Source organism: Furipterus horrens, unplaced genomic scaffold (assembly GCF_987537825.1).
Source record: "Furipterus horrens unplaced genomic scaffold, mFurHor1.1.pri manual_scaffold_5, whole genome shotgun sequence".
Classification (NCBI taxonomy): Eukaryota; Metazoa; Chordata; class Mammalia; order Chiroptera; family Furipteridae; genus Furipterus; species Furipterus horrens.
Window position 1 is genome coordinate 102,272,089 of NW_028327175.1, and position 16,177 is coordinate 102,288,265.

The 16,177-nt window shown below is 42.5% G+C and overlaps 1 pseudogene; it reads left to right on the plus strand.

Moving 5' to 3' along the window:
* Positions 1 to 8,713: 8,713 nt before the first annotated feature.
* LOC150009165 (large ribosomal subunit protein eL37-like) lies at positions 8,714 to 9,004 on the plus strand (annotated as a pseudogene).
* The last annotated feature ends 7,173 nt before the right edge of the window (positions 9,005 to 16,177 follow it).

Genomic DNA, 16,177 nt, shown 5'->3' on the forward strand with positions numbered 1-16,177 from the left:
TCAACGTTTTTATTCAGGAGAGTGGGGCTCTTGTTGAAATCTGACATTTTTTATTGAAAAATCTATAGTGTTCATGTGAGGCCAGGCATTACTTGTTCAATCTCTCAAGCCTAGAAACTTACTGGCATTGAAATTGTATCAAATTCAGCTACTTTGGTTCAGCAAGCCAAAACAGTTAAACACAAGGATATCAGAGAAATGTTAGATGTTATTTATGACTCTGAAAAACCAATCAGCAAGCCAATGAATAAGATCTAAGAGTTGTCAGGCTACAAAACAAGATGGCAGATGATTCTCAAAACCTATTTTTGATATTTTTAAAATGCAATAAAGTGTATCTATTGGAAAACAATGTAAGAGGAAGGTTTAAACTTGTGTTCTGATCGGCTGAGTGTCCTGTGACTTGCTTCATGTACTCAAGACAGTGAGTGAACCTCCCATCTTTGCAGGGACATTTTGTGTTGCTGCATCTCACCACCAGAGGGAGCGTAATCTTTTATTTCCTGTTCTAGACAACAGAAGGTCCTTTGAATGCAGGGTAAATTGCGGGGAAAGGAGTAAATGTAATTTGGGATATGTTACCTTGGGCAAGTCATTCCACCTTTTTGAGCCTCAATTTCCTCAGCTGTAACAGAGGAAGAATAACTCCATTTTATAGTCTTTTAGAGCTGTAAAAATCCCTTAGTGGAAGGGGTAAACCTAAAATATTTCCCTCAGCCCAAACTAAGTATAATGGGCAAAAGGGTTTTGGACAGGTGAGACGTGCCTGGCACACCTTCCTCCAAAGAAGCCCTTTTTTCCCTTAATGTGGGACATTGAAAAATTAATCCCTGCCTTTTGTCATCTAGTGGTTATGGATTGAATGATGCCTTTTAACCCTGTTGCCAAATCTGTTGCCCCTAGAATACAAAAATTCCATCCTGTTAAACAAAGCATGCCATTGTCTGGGGACAGCCAACTGACCTGGAGTCTGCAATATCCTTCCCCATGTGGGAAGGCCACCCTCCCCTCCACACCCCCACTCTTATTAAGGATTTCTGGACCCAAGGGTAGGTAGGATGATGATCATGCCCAGCTTGATGCAGCTAGAGGAGCTTGAGACCTTCGTCCATTGTCCTTTATTAGATTATAAAGGGTCTTAAGTCTGAGAGGGGGGATTGTTATTTTTTATTGTTAAAATTTTTTAATTAATTGATTTTTTAAAAAAGGAATTAAAAAATAAAAGAATCCCTTAGTGGAGTGCCAGTTCTTGTGGGCTACTGTTAATATAGTCATCAAGCAGTAGAAGTCCAGTGGGCACACCCATGTGCTCCAGATGACTTTTACCCAAGTGATACCTTGTAGGCTCTCACTTTGGGGTCAGGGCCTGTGTCATTGGGGTTATGGAACAAGGAGGAGGATCTGTTGCCAGAGAGTCACAGTTTGGCTAGACATCCAGGACTCCAGCTTGGGCCTCTGACTACAAATACAGTAACAGCTGCTATCCCAGGAGGATGGCGAAGGGAGAGGTTCCTTCTAACTGAGGAAACAGAAGGAGTTGCATCTGAGCCAAGCTGAGAAAGACGACTGAGAAAACAGGAGAAAGAACATGGCAGCCTCTAAGACAAGCTTGGGAAGATATCTCTGGGCCCAAGGAACAGGTGTGCGAGTTAGAAGTACACTGAAAGACGGGGGAGATATACAAAAAAGTAACTTAAAACAGACTTATGTTGACATAAGAACGACCAAATCTGTAGAGAATTTGAGCCAAAACTGATGACAATTGCCAGGAAGCAAGATCTCAAATACTCGAAGAATGGCAGTTTTGCAGTTTCTTCTATGCATTTGAAGTTAAGGAGGGAATGTAAGGAAGATTACTTGAAGATGGGAGAATGCAAGACAGAGATTTGTAGGCAGGATAGTTAACAGATTACGTGCTCTCTTGAGGGTGGTTATACTTATTTCAAAGGCACATTAACCTAGATACATAAAAACAACAGACAGGTCTTGCTTAAGGCAAAGATAAACCTCTTACTAGAAGTTACATGCCTAGGCATGACTACCCACCTTGATCTGTCTGGTTAGAATTTATGATCCAATCACTTTGTGAGGTTAATTTCCATGAACATTTTTTTCATCTACACTTATTTAGAGTCCAAAAGCAGCATAGTCACTCCATTCTTCAGAAATATAATAATGATAAATAAGACACAAAAATAGAAAGAAAAAAAAAACCCTGGAAGATCTAGTCAAGATAAAAGTAAATAAAAGTTCTTTGTGAACCAGGAACAAGTAGGACTGGTAAATGGGGAGCTATGTGGCCCTGGACTGAGTCAAGGGGAGGCCTGGACTGGGTCAAGGGGAGCTTTCGCTTAGCTGGGGCAGCTGGAAATACAAGTATCATGGGTACACCCTCTTGTAAAGCGCTTCACAATGCCTCATAAAGGGGAAGATGGACAGACCCTTCGACCCATAAGCTCCATTCCTATGACACACTTGGGGAAAGTCTTACACTTGAGCATAAGGTCAGGAGCCACTTGGAGAATGTACATTGCAGCATTGATTGTAAAAATGAAAAATGGAAATGCTACCATCATTGGAGTTCTTGGGTTTCCCAAGACAGAAATTGAGAGAAATTTCCAGACAGATTTTATTAAGCTTATGCACATGATGAATATCACCCAAAAATCGAAGGAGAGCATCCCTCCTGCCCTATGTTGATGCTGCAAAGCAGCGGGGAGAGAGGTGGGGTCACGCAGCTGCGGGAACCAGCAGCCTAAGGAAGGCGGCTGTGCTTAAGGAGAAACACCGAAAGGAGACGGTGCACCCTGAGCCAAAGGAGAGCCCGATGTGGCAGAAGAGGAGTCGTCAAGGCTGAACCAAGCAAGGAGAAGAAGGAAGAGGAGGAAGATGAGGAAGATGAAAAAGATGAGGAGGAGAAAGATGAAGATGGAGAAGCTGACGATAATGAATAAGTTGGTTCTAGCGCAGTTTTTTTCTCGTCTATAAAACATTTAACCCCCCTGAACACAACTCACTCCTTTCTTAAAAAGTATGTTTTATTGATTATGCTATTACAGTTGTCCCCCTTTTCCCCCCTCCAACTGGTACCCCCATCCTCCAGCAATCCGCCCCCCCCCCTTAGTTCATGTCCATGGGTAGTGAATTAAGTTCTTTGGCTTCTCCATTTCCTTTACTATTCTTAACATCCCACCTATTTTGTATCTACCAATTATGCTTCTTAGTCCTTGTAGCCTTTCCCCCCATTCTCCCTCTCCCTCCTCCCAGCTGATAACCCTTTAAATGATCTCTATAATTCTGTTCCTGTTCTAGTTGTGTGCTTAGTTTTGCTTTTGTTTTACTTTTTAGAATCAGTTGTTGATAATTGTGTATTTATTGTCATTTTAATGTTCATAGTTCTGATCTTCTTCTTTTTCTTAAATAAGTCCCTTTAACATTTCATGTAATAATGGCTTGGTGATGAGGAACTCCTTTAGCTTTACTTTGTCTGGGAAGCACTTTATCTGTCCTTCCATTCTAAATGATAGCTTTGCTGGATAGAGTAATCTAGATTGTAGGTCCTTGCTTTCATCACTTTGAATACTTCTTGCCAGTCCCTTCTTGCCGGCAAAGTTTCTTTTGAGAAATCAGCTGACAGTCTTATGGGAATTGCCCTGTAGTTAACTAACTGGTTTTCTCTTGCTGCTTTTAAGATTCTCTCTGTCTTTAAACTTTGGCATTTTAATTATGATGTGTCTTGGTGTGGTCCTATTTGGTTCCAACTTTTTTGGAACTCTTTGTGCTTCCTGGACTTATATGTCTATTTCCTCAGCCAAGTTAGGGAAGTTTTCTTTCATTATTTTTTTCAAATAAGTTTTCAATTTCTTGCTCTTCCTCTTCTCCTTCTGGCATCTGTATGATTAAGTGGTGGAACTTTTGGAAATATCCCAGAGTCTTCTTATACTCTCCTCATTTTTCTTGAATTCTTGTTTCTCCATTCTGTTCTGGTTGAATGTTTATTGCTTCCCAATGTTCCAGATCATTGATGTGAATCTCAGCTTCCTTCCCTTCACTGTTAGATCCCTGTGGATTTTTATTTATTTCACTTAGTGTAGCCTTTATTTCTTCCCCTAGATTTTTGCCATACTCAATGAATTTCTGAGCATCCTTATCAACAGAGTTTTGAACTCTGCATCTGATAAGTTGGCTATCTCTGTTTCCCTTAGTTCTTTTGCTGACATTTTGTTCTGTTCTTTCATTTGGGCCATATTTCTTTGTCTCCTTAAGTTGGCAGCCTCCCTGTGTTTGTTTTGAGTATTAGGTAGAGCTGCTTTGACTCCCTGTGTTAGTGCACCTGTTAAGTTGTAAGGGACAGAGCCATAGGTATTCACTGAGGCAGGGCAACCTGCTTCACTGCTTTGTGGCCCTGTGTGAGGGAGGAGAGGTTGTAGAGGGAACAATGTCACTGTCTGGCTTCTGGAGTCTTGTCCAGTGCTCACCCCTTTCCCAGTCACTTCCCCCACTTCCCATATGCAACTGGTGCCTTTCTAGGTGCTGCTGTGGCACTGAATTCCAGAGTGGGATTCCTGAATCCCAGGTTTGCATACATTCTAGGACCATGCAGGCCCTTTAAATGAACTCTCCTGAGAAACCTGCAATTTCTTCCACTGCCCCAGCCACACGTATTTTTACAGCCAGCAGCTGTGAGGCTTTGTCTTCCCGTCACTGGAACCCAAGGCTGTGCAGTCTGGCCTGGGGCTGGGATCGCTCACTCCTAAGGTGTCCCTTCCAATTTTTACCTACCACACAAGAATGTGGGACTGCCCATTTCACCACTGCCTCCACCTATTTGCACTGCACTGAGTCCTCTCTGCCCTGGCTCCCTGTCTCCTCCCCTCCTATCCATCTGGATAAATGTGGCTTCTTTAAATCCTTGGTTGTCAGACTTCCATACAGTTCAATTTTCTGGCAGTTCTGGGTGTTTTTTGTTTCAAGGTTAGTTGTGATTCTTCTTGTGGTTGTGTGAGGAAGCAAAGCACGTGTACCTAGACCTCCATCTTGACTGGATGTCACAACTCCCTCATTTTAAAGAAAAAAATTGAAATGTAAGGCTGTTGTAAGATTTACTTTTAAACTGTACAGTATCTTTTTTTGTATAGTTAACACACTACTAAATGTGTCTTTAGATAGCCCTGTCCTGGTGATATTTTCAATAGCCTTTAACCTTACCTGATACAGTATGGGGGTTGAAAATTGGCAACTAAGTTTAAAGCAGGTTCTTATTGGTACACAGCACAAATTAGTTATACATGGAGATGGTAGTTTTCTCATTTTCAGTTGTCTCTGATGCAGCTTATACAAAATAATTGTTGTTCTGTTAACTGAACACCACCCTCTAATTGAAAAAAAAAAGTTACAGCTGTGACAAAAATGAAGGAATTGATAATGACCCATAGGTTCTGGCCTGAGAAGCTGAGTGGTTATTAAGATGGAGATTTCTCCCAGAGTAGAAACTGGGTAGTAGTGGTGTTTCCTGAATCAAGAGTTGTGGTTAGCCCTGGCCAAGCAGTTCAGTTGGTTAGGGCATCAAATCAATAAGCCAAGGTTGTGGGTTCAATCTCCAGTCAGGGCACATACAAGAATGGAATAGTGGATGCATAAATAAGTGGAACAACAAACTGATGTTTCCTTCTCTCTTTCTCTCCCCCCCAAAATCAATAAATAAAACATAATAAAATTAAAAGAATTGTGGTCTGTCCATGTAAATTTGGAGATGCTTTTGGATATTGAAGGGTTGATATGAATTTGGAGGTCTGTGGAGTAAACAAGGTTGAAGATATAAACTTGGCGGTTGTATTAGTTATCTGTTGCTGCATAACAAATAATGCCCAAACCTAGTCACCTAAAACAATAAAAATTTATTATCTCACCTTTTCTGTTGGTCAGGAATTTTGGAGTAGCTTAGCTGGGTAATTCTGGTTCTGTGTCTCTCAAAAAGTTGCAGTCAAGATGTCAGTTGGGGCTGTAGTCATCTGACTGGGGCTGGAGGACCCACTTCCAAGATGGCTCACCTACATGACTATTGGCAAAAGGCCTCAGTTTCTCACCCCATGCCACTCCATAGGCTGCTTGAATGTCCAAAGAACATGGAAGCTAGCTTTCCCCAGAGCAAGTGATCTAAGAGAGAGCAAAAGGCAGAAACCACACTATGACCCAGTCTTGGAAGCAACATCTTCTCTTGATCACACAGGCCAACCCTGATATGATTTGGGAGGGGATTACACAAGGAGATTCTATCAACATGTAAATAATATAGAAAGCTATTGTAATAGGTCAGATAATTTGGTGGAGGGTGAGGGAGAATATAGAGAGCCCAGGACACTCCAACATTTAAAGATCAGACACAGGAGAAGGAGTCACCAGAGGAGGCTGAGAAGTGGCCAGAGAGGTAGTAAGAAAACCAAAAGCTTGTAGCTTCATGGAAGCCTAGGAGAATATAGCCTTGAACAATCAAGTCAAAGGTTACCTAGAGTAAGTAGACTGAAAAGTAGTTTGGATCTACAACACAGACGTAATTGGTAATTATGCCAAGAGCAGTTTCCATGGAGTGTTAAATCTAATTGGAGTATGTCAAAAGTAAATATAATGACAGAATCTGGTGACATTGGACATAAAAAATTCTTCTGATAAATTTCACTGTGGAAGGGAATTTGGGATCAAGAACATTTTTATGACAGTAGATCTTAGAACATGTTTGAATACTAAATAGCAATGAAGGATACATGAACTAAAATTAAGAATAATTTACAGGGAATCAACAGTAGAGTAGATGAACCTGAGAATCAAATCAGCAATCTGGAATATAATGAAGAAAAAAATGTCCGATCAGAACAGCAAAAAGGAAAAAGAATTAAAAAATTTAAGAATAATGTAAGGATCCTCTGGGATAACTTCAAGCATACCAACATTTGTATCAAGAAGGTGTTGGAAGGAGAAGAGCAAGAAATTGAAAACCTATTGAAAAAAATGACAGAAAACTTCCCTAACTTGTGAAGGAAATAGACATATCAGTCCAGGAAGTGCAGAGAGTCCCAAACAGGATGAACCCAAAATGGCCCACATCAAGACACATCATAATTAAAATGTCAAAAGTTAGAGAGAAAGAGATGATCTTTTAAAAAAGATTTTATTTATTTATTTACTTACTTATTTATTTAGAGGAGAAAGTAGGAAGAAAGAGAGGGAGAGAAACATCAATGTGCAAAACATCAATTGGTTGCCTCTTGCATGCACCCTAACTGGGGACCAGGCCTGCAACCTAGGCATGTGCCCTGACTGGGAATCAAACCAGCAACCTTTTGCTTTGTGGGATGATGCCCAACTAACTGAGCCATGCTGGCCAGGGCTAAAGAGAGAATCTTAAAAGCAGCAAGAGAAAGACAGTTAGTTACCTACCAGGGAGCCCCCATTAAGACAGTCAGCTGGTTTCTCAACAGAAACATTTCAGGCCAGAAGGGACTGGCATGCAATATTCAAAGTGATAAAAAGAAAGGACCTACAACCTAGACTACTTTATCCAGCAAGGCCATCATTTGAAATTGAAGAAGAAATAAAGAGCTTCCCAGATAAGGAAAATCTAAAGTTCCTCACCACCAACCCATATTAAAAGAAAGGTTAAAGGGTCTTCTTTAACAAGAAGAAAAGGAAAAAAGATTTTAAAATGAATAATAAAGTGGCAATAAATACATATTTATCAACAACTGTATCTTAAAAAACAAATTAAATGAACAAGCAGAACAGAAACAGACTCATTGATACAGAGAACATTTTGACAGCTGCCAGATGCAAGGGGGGGTTAGTGGGGTGGGAAAAAGTTGAAGGGATTAAGGAATACAAATTGGTCATTACAGAATAGTTATGGGATGTAAAGTACAGCACAGGGAATAGAGTTGATACTGTCCTAATAACTATGTATGGTGTCCGATGGGCACGAGATTTATCAGATGATCCTTTAATAAGTTATGTGATGTCTAATTACCAGGTAATACACCTGAAACTAATATAATAATGTGTGTCCATTGTAACTGAAAAATAAAAAATGATTTAAAATAAAATTAAAAAAAAAACAAAAACGTAGGAACCTTCCCAAGAATGTAATAGGGATTTGATTCCAAATATCCTTCCCAGGACATTACATTCCACGTTACCTTACTCCAGGTCAATAAACCTCTTATCCAGCTTTATGTTCCACATCTGGTCTAACATACTCAGGAACACTCCTTCACATGTTTCCCCCTTTCTGTAGTGTTTTTTAGCCGGGTCCTTCTTTCATTGAGTAAGCTATTTCCTCAGAGGGGGTCCTGTAGTTCTGTTTGTGCTGTGCTGAGACCTGACCCGTTACTAGTCTGGAGGCAAGTTGGGAAGGAGGGTTTGGACTTGGAGGAGGACATATTTGTGAAGCATCCTCCTCAGATAAGATATTCACCTGTGATTTTGCAAAAAAGAGGCTACTTTCAAGGTGGTAGGGCTTCTTTAACTGATAAGAGGATTCAGGTAAATCTGGGAGTCCCAGATTTTCAGGAAGAACCATTCAAATGTCATCATCCCAGAGCCCAGATCCCTGACACTAGCAGTTCCGGCAGCTTATAGTTAAATACTGGGCTCAGTTTTCAATACAGTCCTCCTAAAACTACAGAAGATAAAGATCTCTTTAAACAGTGCCAAGGAGCTCTTTGGGCTTGGCTGCAGAAGCAAGATGAGATAAGCAATGTCATCATTCAGAAGGCAGTACGATAAGACACACATGTGCTGCTGCTGTGGCTCTAAGGCTCACCACCTTCAGAAGTCTACCTGTGCAACTGCAGCTACTTTGCCAAGTGGAAGAGAAAGACTAAAGGTGAAATACCATCGGGACTGGTCAATGAGGCACCTAAAAATTGTATGCCACAGATTCAGGCATGGATTCTGTGTAGGAACAACAGCTAAACCCAACAGGGCAGCTGTTGCAGGGTCCAGTTCATCTTAAGGATTTCAATGATTAGTCACTCAATAAATGTTCTGGTTTAAAAATAAAATAAAAACAGGGCCAAGGAGTGTTATGGCTTTCACATTGTGACCTATATTGTTAGTTGGCTGAACGGAGCCTGCCATTCTTTTTCTCTAAGGTTCTCTGAGCACTTACGCAAAAGTCGCTAACTCCATAATCCTTAAAATTACCTTTACTCACATTTTATTCATGTTACATTGCATGACCTAGCATTTCTCCTTCCACTTGTACCTTATCTATATTAACCAAAGGTAATAGCCTTAATAATTACAATGCTACAGCACCCCCGGAGCTATGACCCTCTACTCACTAAAGCAATAATCAGGTCCTTCCTTCTGAATGACTGGAAAGGTTGTCTCATCCTGAGGGGTGACTTTCTAGAGACACTTTTGGTTGGGTTTTCCCAAATGCAGAGCCTAAGATAAAGACCTATTAGACAAATGCATTTATTTAGGAAGTGATCCCAGGAATATAGTAGCAGGAAGAGTAAGAGAAAGAAGGAAAAGCCAATATCAAACTGTATTATTAAGGTCACACCTCAATTGTACATGTCTTCCCATAGTTGCCACTCCTCTGATGATTCCTGTGTCCCTTTGGATGAAGTGTCTCTAGGTTATTAATACCCATTTCGCCCCCACTTCTCAACTCTATTGAAGAAGCAGAATTTAGTAATTTAGAGCCTGTCTGGGATGCGATGCACTTAGCAGGGGGTAAGCCTGGGCTTTCAGGGAACTGATCATTGGTTATTGAGCTTTCAGGGAATTCAGCTCTGCTGAAATCAGACACTGCTGGGGACATGAGACAGAGGGCACCAGAGGTATCCACTATACCACGTGAACAATTGCTGGCACCCCTCTTAGGGCCTCAGGAGGAGTTCTGGCAAGTGAGGGGTTCTAAAGCTTAACCTTCCAGCTTTAGGGTTAATCCACCTCTGCAGGGAACTCATATTTTCTTGGAGGGCATGACTGAGGAGGAATGTTTTACTTAAGTCAGCTCTACACATGAGTTTGTCTTCCTCTCCTGGTCTCCCACCACTCTGCAATCTCAGAGTCTCTCTCAGGTACATCCTGCCTCATCCTCTCTCCAGTCCTCCAGAACCCCATGGGCGGGGTGAAGGATAGTCAGGAAGCATACAAGATCTTTCCAGAAAGTATCCAGCCACATAATATGAAAAATAAGAGACACTTATTGAAGAAGATACAAGAAATATTGTACATAGGACAATGATGCCTCAGTCCCCTTTAAAGAAGGCACCTTGGAACCTCACACAGTTCTCCTAATTGCCATCAGCTGCCCCATCATATTTTCCTGAATCTCATTAACAGTCTGAAATCTCTTCCCTTTCAATGGTGAGTTAGTTTTGGGAAAAGCCAGAAGTTGCAGGGTGTCAAATCTGGGCTGTAAGAGGGCTAAATCACCTGGGTGATTTGATGTTTTGCCAAAACTCTGCATGAGATGTGATGTGTGAGCAGGCATGTTGTCGTGAATGAGGCTGCCAATAACAAGTTGCCCATAGCTACGGCCTCCTGAATCATCCAAATAGTTTCTGCAGAGGAATGTTCAAGCTTAATGCAAAATCTGATGCAGATTTTTTGCTCTACTTGTTCAGTCATTTTGAATGCCATGGCCACACAGTACACATGCTCACTCAGCAGCATCTACCACCACCACCCTGACTAGTACAGTGAAGTCATCATTGTTCATACATGCGCATTCCAGTCCACTCTCCTTGGCTGCCAGGTTACATAGATGTCACACAAACTGTTCTCATTATATTAACAATGGCTGGACTTTTCCCAGACAGACCTCATAGGTCTTGCCATGGGCTTTATGTATGTTGCCGAGTTTTAAGATTTTGTGTGTCAATTGCCTCATTGAGATAAACTAGAATGAAGATGAAAAAGGCTGGGTTTAGCAACTGGCAGACAGGAGGAAATGCCCTATGGGGCTTATTCCAGGTCAGGGAGGAATTAGTCTCTCAATGCCACTTCAGATTCTCAAACTGTTCACTGGAGGTGAGAGGCGCCACCTCCTTCCAGCAAGTTCTCTGACAAATAGTAGAGGAAAGTTTTGCAGTAAAGACAGAACTACAGACCAGTGCCTATGAGTTAGAACTTAGTAACTTCCCCATATCTTTTAGCTTGGTTTCCCCTTTCATCCGCAGTTACTGGCAGGTGAGTCCTGAGAATAGAAAGGGTTTGTGCACCTTTCTATGGGAGGAACATAGAATAAGCTGGTTTCATTCCAGGTCATGCTTGGGGACTAGGGAGAAGATTCCCCAAGGGTGATGTGGGTGCTGGCAGCAAGGGAGAAAGAGAGAAGGGGAGGCAGGGTGGAGGTGCTTCAGAAGAAAAGCTATGGCATGGTGGGTGATCCCAGGGAGATGCAGGGTGTTGGTGTAAGAATGGCTTCCAGGCTGAAAAACCAGGACAGCTCTATTTAGAAAAAATAGGGAGAGTAGAAGAAATGTGGCTTCAGTTTAGTAAAGGAGCAAGTTTAGAGTAAATGGGGATGTTGAAAATAGGAGATGGTGTAGGGGCATCAGCTATTCTCTGTAAGAAGTTGCAAAGGTCTGCTAAAAGGTCTTGTCAGGGGACTAGAAGGGAGGAATGTTACAGCTGCTCGATGATTTATAAGCTGAGAGACCCCAGCTCAGCTCCTTCCCATAGTCCCTACCTCCTTCCATTTGCTTGTGACTTGTTTATAACCCTTGTAAAGTTATATTTTACAGGATATCTAGTCTTTTGAAGATAGTTGCTTTACAGAGAATTCGACCCTGACTGAAAAGTTGCAACCAGAGATAACCTTATGGCCCTGTGAACTTTTGTTCCTGTTATGACGCCCCTATAGCACTGTCCTGCCCAGCCGCTTCCCAAGGCTGCTTCCCACTGAAGAAGCAAAACCCTATATAAGCCTTGCCCTAAACCCCATTCGTGGTCAGTGCTTTGTTTGAGACCCAAGTCTCGGCCCGACCGCAGCAATAAATCTTTGCTTGCTTTATACGCTGCCTCAGAATATTCAGTCTTGCTTGTGTAGCCACAACAATGGTAGGCTGGGAGAAATCTCAGAAGTAGTGGGTTTCAAAAAAACAAATCTACAGTGTGGCTCAGTATAGGAAGGCTACTCAGAGGGACATGAAGTGGGATGGAGAAGGGGCCTCAACCAAGTGCCAAATTCCTCAATGAATTTCTTACCAGACAGGGGCCTGGCCCTGAGCAGGTCTGCCTAGGGCCAGCTGTAGGGTGTGGGTTCTTGACTTTGTGTACCGAAGACTTCACAACATGAATCCAGGTGACTATGAGGATACATTCATTAAAGCTGGGGACAGTGAAACAAGGGTTTAGCATAGAAGCAACAGGAGATTCTTGGCTGGGCTGTCTTAACTCTATGAAGTCAAAAAAAGGGGGCCTTGGAACAGGTTCCGGGGATTAGCCTGGGACAAGCTGCCAGCTGCTCATTGCCTCAGAGTTTAGGAGACAAATGCCTGTGGGGAAATAAGTGGGGGAGGTAGAAAGGAAAGGGAATGGAGTGGCTGCTCCCCAAAGGGAGAGCGTGTGCAGCGTCAATTGTCTTGAGGCTTTTACCTCTTTCTTGCAGGCAGGAATCTTAGGGGTGGTCTCAGGGAAGGATTTGAATAGAATATTCATCAGTTCTCCAGGTGTCCCCTTTCTGGGTCTTGGTCTCCACTGATTGGTCAGTGACAGAGCAGGGTGTCTTTAGTCATTGGAATTGGTTCTGGTATCACCCACCTGGCTTTGCTGCTTTTCTGGGCCTGGATATTATCTCCAGGTTGGAAAGGCCAGTGGGGAAGAAGTTTCCAGAGGGGGGTGGGGTTGAGGTCCTTAACTTCCCAGTTTTGCCCCGTCAGGCCTTCTGCACCTGGCTGTAAATTGCTGTCTCGGTTTCCCTATTCCACTTGCCATGTTTTCCTAGCTTCTTACTATCCTATCTCAAATTCAGAGTGTGTATGGGGGGGGGGGGTGACTTGGAGGCCAAGGAATGTGAAGATAAAAATGTCTGAACTGAGTAATGAAGAATGAGAATGATGAGGAAGAGTTAACTAGTCAAGGAGGAAGGGCTTCCAGTCAGAGGAAAAAGTACAGAGGCATGTAGGAACATAGGAGCCAGGACAGGTCAGGTCAAGAAAACCATGCCAAGATGAGAACTGGTTCCTTTCTCTTCATCTCCTGTACTCATAATGTTGGGGTGTCTCAGAGATTATCTGTTTGAGACAGGCCAAACCTCTCTTAAACAGAGGGAAATGCTCTTCAGTTGTTTTTAAGCCTCTTCTAGATAAGTTTTAAGTTTTCCTTCAGGCACTCCCCAAAGAGCTCCCTTCTGCATCTGTGTGAAGAACCCAGCCCTATATAAGGCAGACCCTGGCAGCAGTTCCCAGAGCCATACTCTTCTTAGTGTGTTCTCTCTTGATATATCAAGCTCCCTCTTTCTCCTTTCTCTCCATTTTGTTTTTAGTAAACCCTTTCTTTTGAATATTTCACCTCTTTAAAAAAATTTTTTGATTAAGAGAAAAACATTGATTTGTTGTTCTACTTATTTTTATGCATTCACTGGTTGCTTCTAGTGTGTCCTGACAGGAGATCGAAACCACAACCTTGGCGAATTGGGAGGACACTCTAACCAACTAAACTACCTGGCCAGGACACACCTCTTCTCTTGATTTCTATCTTCACCAGTAACATTTTCATTTGTTCTCTACTGCCTTCATTCTTTCATCTTTTCAATGCTGACAACACCTATATTTACATCTCCACTCATATTTTTACACAGCTCCAAACAAGTGAGGAAGGAAACGGGCTGTTGGGCTTTACCCACCAGGGTCTGATTTTCAGATTCATAAGTTTGGAAACTATTTCATCTGTTCTCCATTCTCCTCCTTTCCATTAGACGATAGCGTTGAACAAGTACAGAGTCTGGAGGCTCTGACTTGAAGTAAAAAAGATTTATCAAGGGTATAGTGTTTGCAAACCAGAAACACAACTAGGCAATACCCAGACTGTTTCGAAGAAGAAAGGAAGGCTATGAGTTCTTATAATATGAAGTATATTCTTAAGAAGACTCAGTCCTGCATTCTTAGCCTCTGGATTGGTCTGAGATGGAAATCCTCTACATGGCCAGTGATTTGGATCCTGGGTGTCATCAGGTGGTCTGGATATGTGAATATTCTTTCCTTCATTCTTCAGAGGGTAATCAGAGGGTTATCTGGAGGTTTGATGTATATTCAGGAATTGACAGGACTGGGTAGTTCAAAACTTTAAGTTCCCAGGCTAGTTAAAACAAGAATAGTCATTTCCTTATGCCTCAACCTACTTCAGTAATTTTTAGCAGCTTGACTAGAGAATTAGTCCATTTCTTCACTCTTTCCTCAGCTTGTACTAACTAAATATATAAAGGCTTGTGGGTAAATGATAAGCCAATTTATTAATTTATAGGAGTTTTACTAATTTATTTTGACTTTGTTTTTTAAAACTCATTGATTCTGATTATACAAATAATGCATGTTCATCATAGATTTTTTTAAGATCAGGAAAGTATGAAGAACAAAATGGAAATCACCTATCTCTTCAATAATAACCAGTAGTAACACTTCACATTTATCTATATTTGTGTGGGTATAATTTTAACAATATTGGGATCATACTATATATACTTTTGTATCCTATTTCCTCTTATTTTTATATGTAAGCATTTGGGAAAAAGCCTCTATACCTTGGCAGTTTTTAGAATATATCTTACTTTTACTGTCTGGGTATTACAGTAGAATGAGTAGCAGAGGGAAATAAAGGCAGGACCCTCACCATTGCAACCTAACAAAGAACTTAACAAAGGAGGCTAGAAGCAAAGACACGTCTCACCCGCTAACTTGAGCAGTCCTGGGCCTGGTCTGATATTGCCAGGTGTTTCAAAATCACAAGAAAACACCATGCTAACACGGGAGAAGCGAAGCCTTTGGAATTCTATGTACCATCTCCACTAGCTAGGAAAGAAAGCCTTTGAAACTGTGCTTTCTTCCCAAGGCCTGGAAAGAGGTCCACAGTGCCCAAAGAAGCCCATAAGACAACTTTGGTTAATTGCCGGCCTCTGGTCACCATCTGTTTAACCAACGAGTCCCTAATGCTTACAGAAAGAGCCCATAAATGACTTTGGATAACTGCCCCAACTTTAACTGCCTCCTGTCACATATCTATTTTACAACCAAGATGAACAAATGGAGTCTGGAGCGTGATAAAGATTCAGGCTTCTAGACCCTCGCACATACTTAAGTTTGGGTAGTCATGTTCCTGAGAAAAGCTGGCACCACCTTTATCTGTCAATCAATATGTAACTTCTTCACCCCATCCGCCAACTATGTAAGCCCTCAGAACAAAGGACTCACTCTCTGGCCACACTAGGGCGAGCTTGCCACCCCAGTCTTTGGCCACTCTTGTGTTTGCTCTTCTAGTCACTAATAAACTGCGTGCATGCAAACAGGCTCGCTGATCTGTAATTCTTTACTGTTGGCAGAGAAGAACCAGGGTTTCTTTGATAACATGGGGACTCCGTTTCTAGTATCAAGGTCCACTATCAGAAACTTGCTTAGATGCATAAAATCAGAGCAAAAATGAAAAATAACAGTAAAAAAAATCAGGTAATTGTATCAAAAAGAACAGTTGTAGTTTCCTAGGTTACTGGGGCCATAAGCCCCCTATCCTCGCATCCTTGGCCCCCACCAGGCATAATAAAAAGATTTCGGCTGGGCTCACCGGTGTCTGGCAGGCATAATCAAGAAAAGGTGCCCCAGGCCGACCGACCTCTTCGAAGAAACGGGTCGAGATGGAGGTGGGGGAGAATCCCGCCATTTTCCGGGATCTGGCTCTGGCCTTCGGCCCTGAACCTGCCACCCGGGGCGGGAGCAGTCCAGGGAGGGAGGGGCGTGGGCAGGCAGTGACCCTGGGGGCACAGGTGGCCGGCGCTGAGCCGGGGCCTCCGCTTTTCGTGGATGCTGGCTCGGGGCTCCTTCTCCTCTAAGGGCCTAGCCTCGGGGCCCCCGCGGGGCAGACAGGTGACTCCTCCGCAGCGGTCCGCACCGCCAGCCTCCTCTGACCTGCTACCGCCTGAAGTCAAAATGGCGCCGGGGCTTCCGGCGGGACCCGT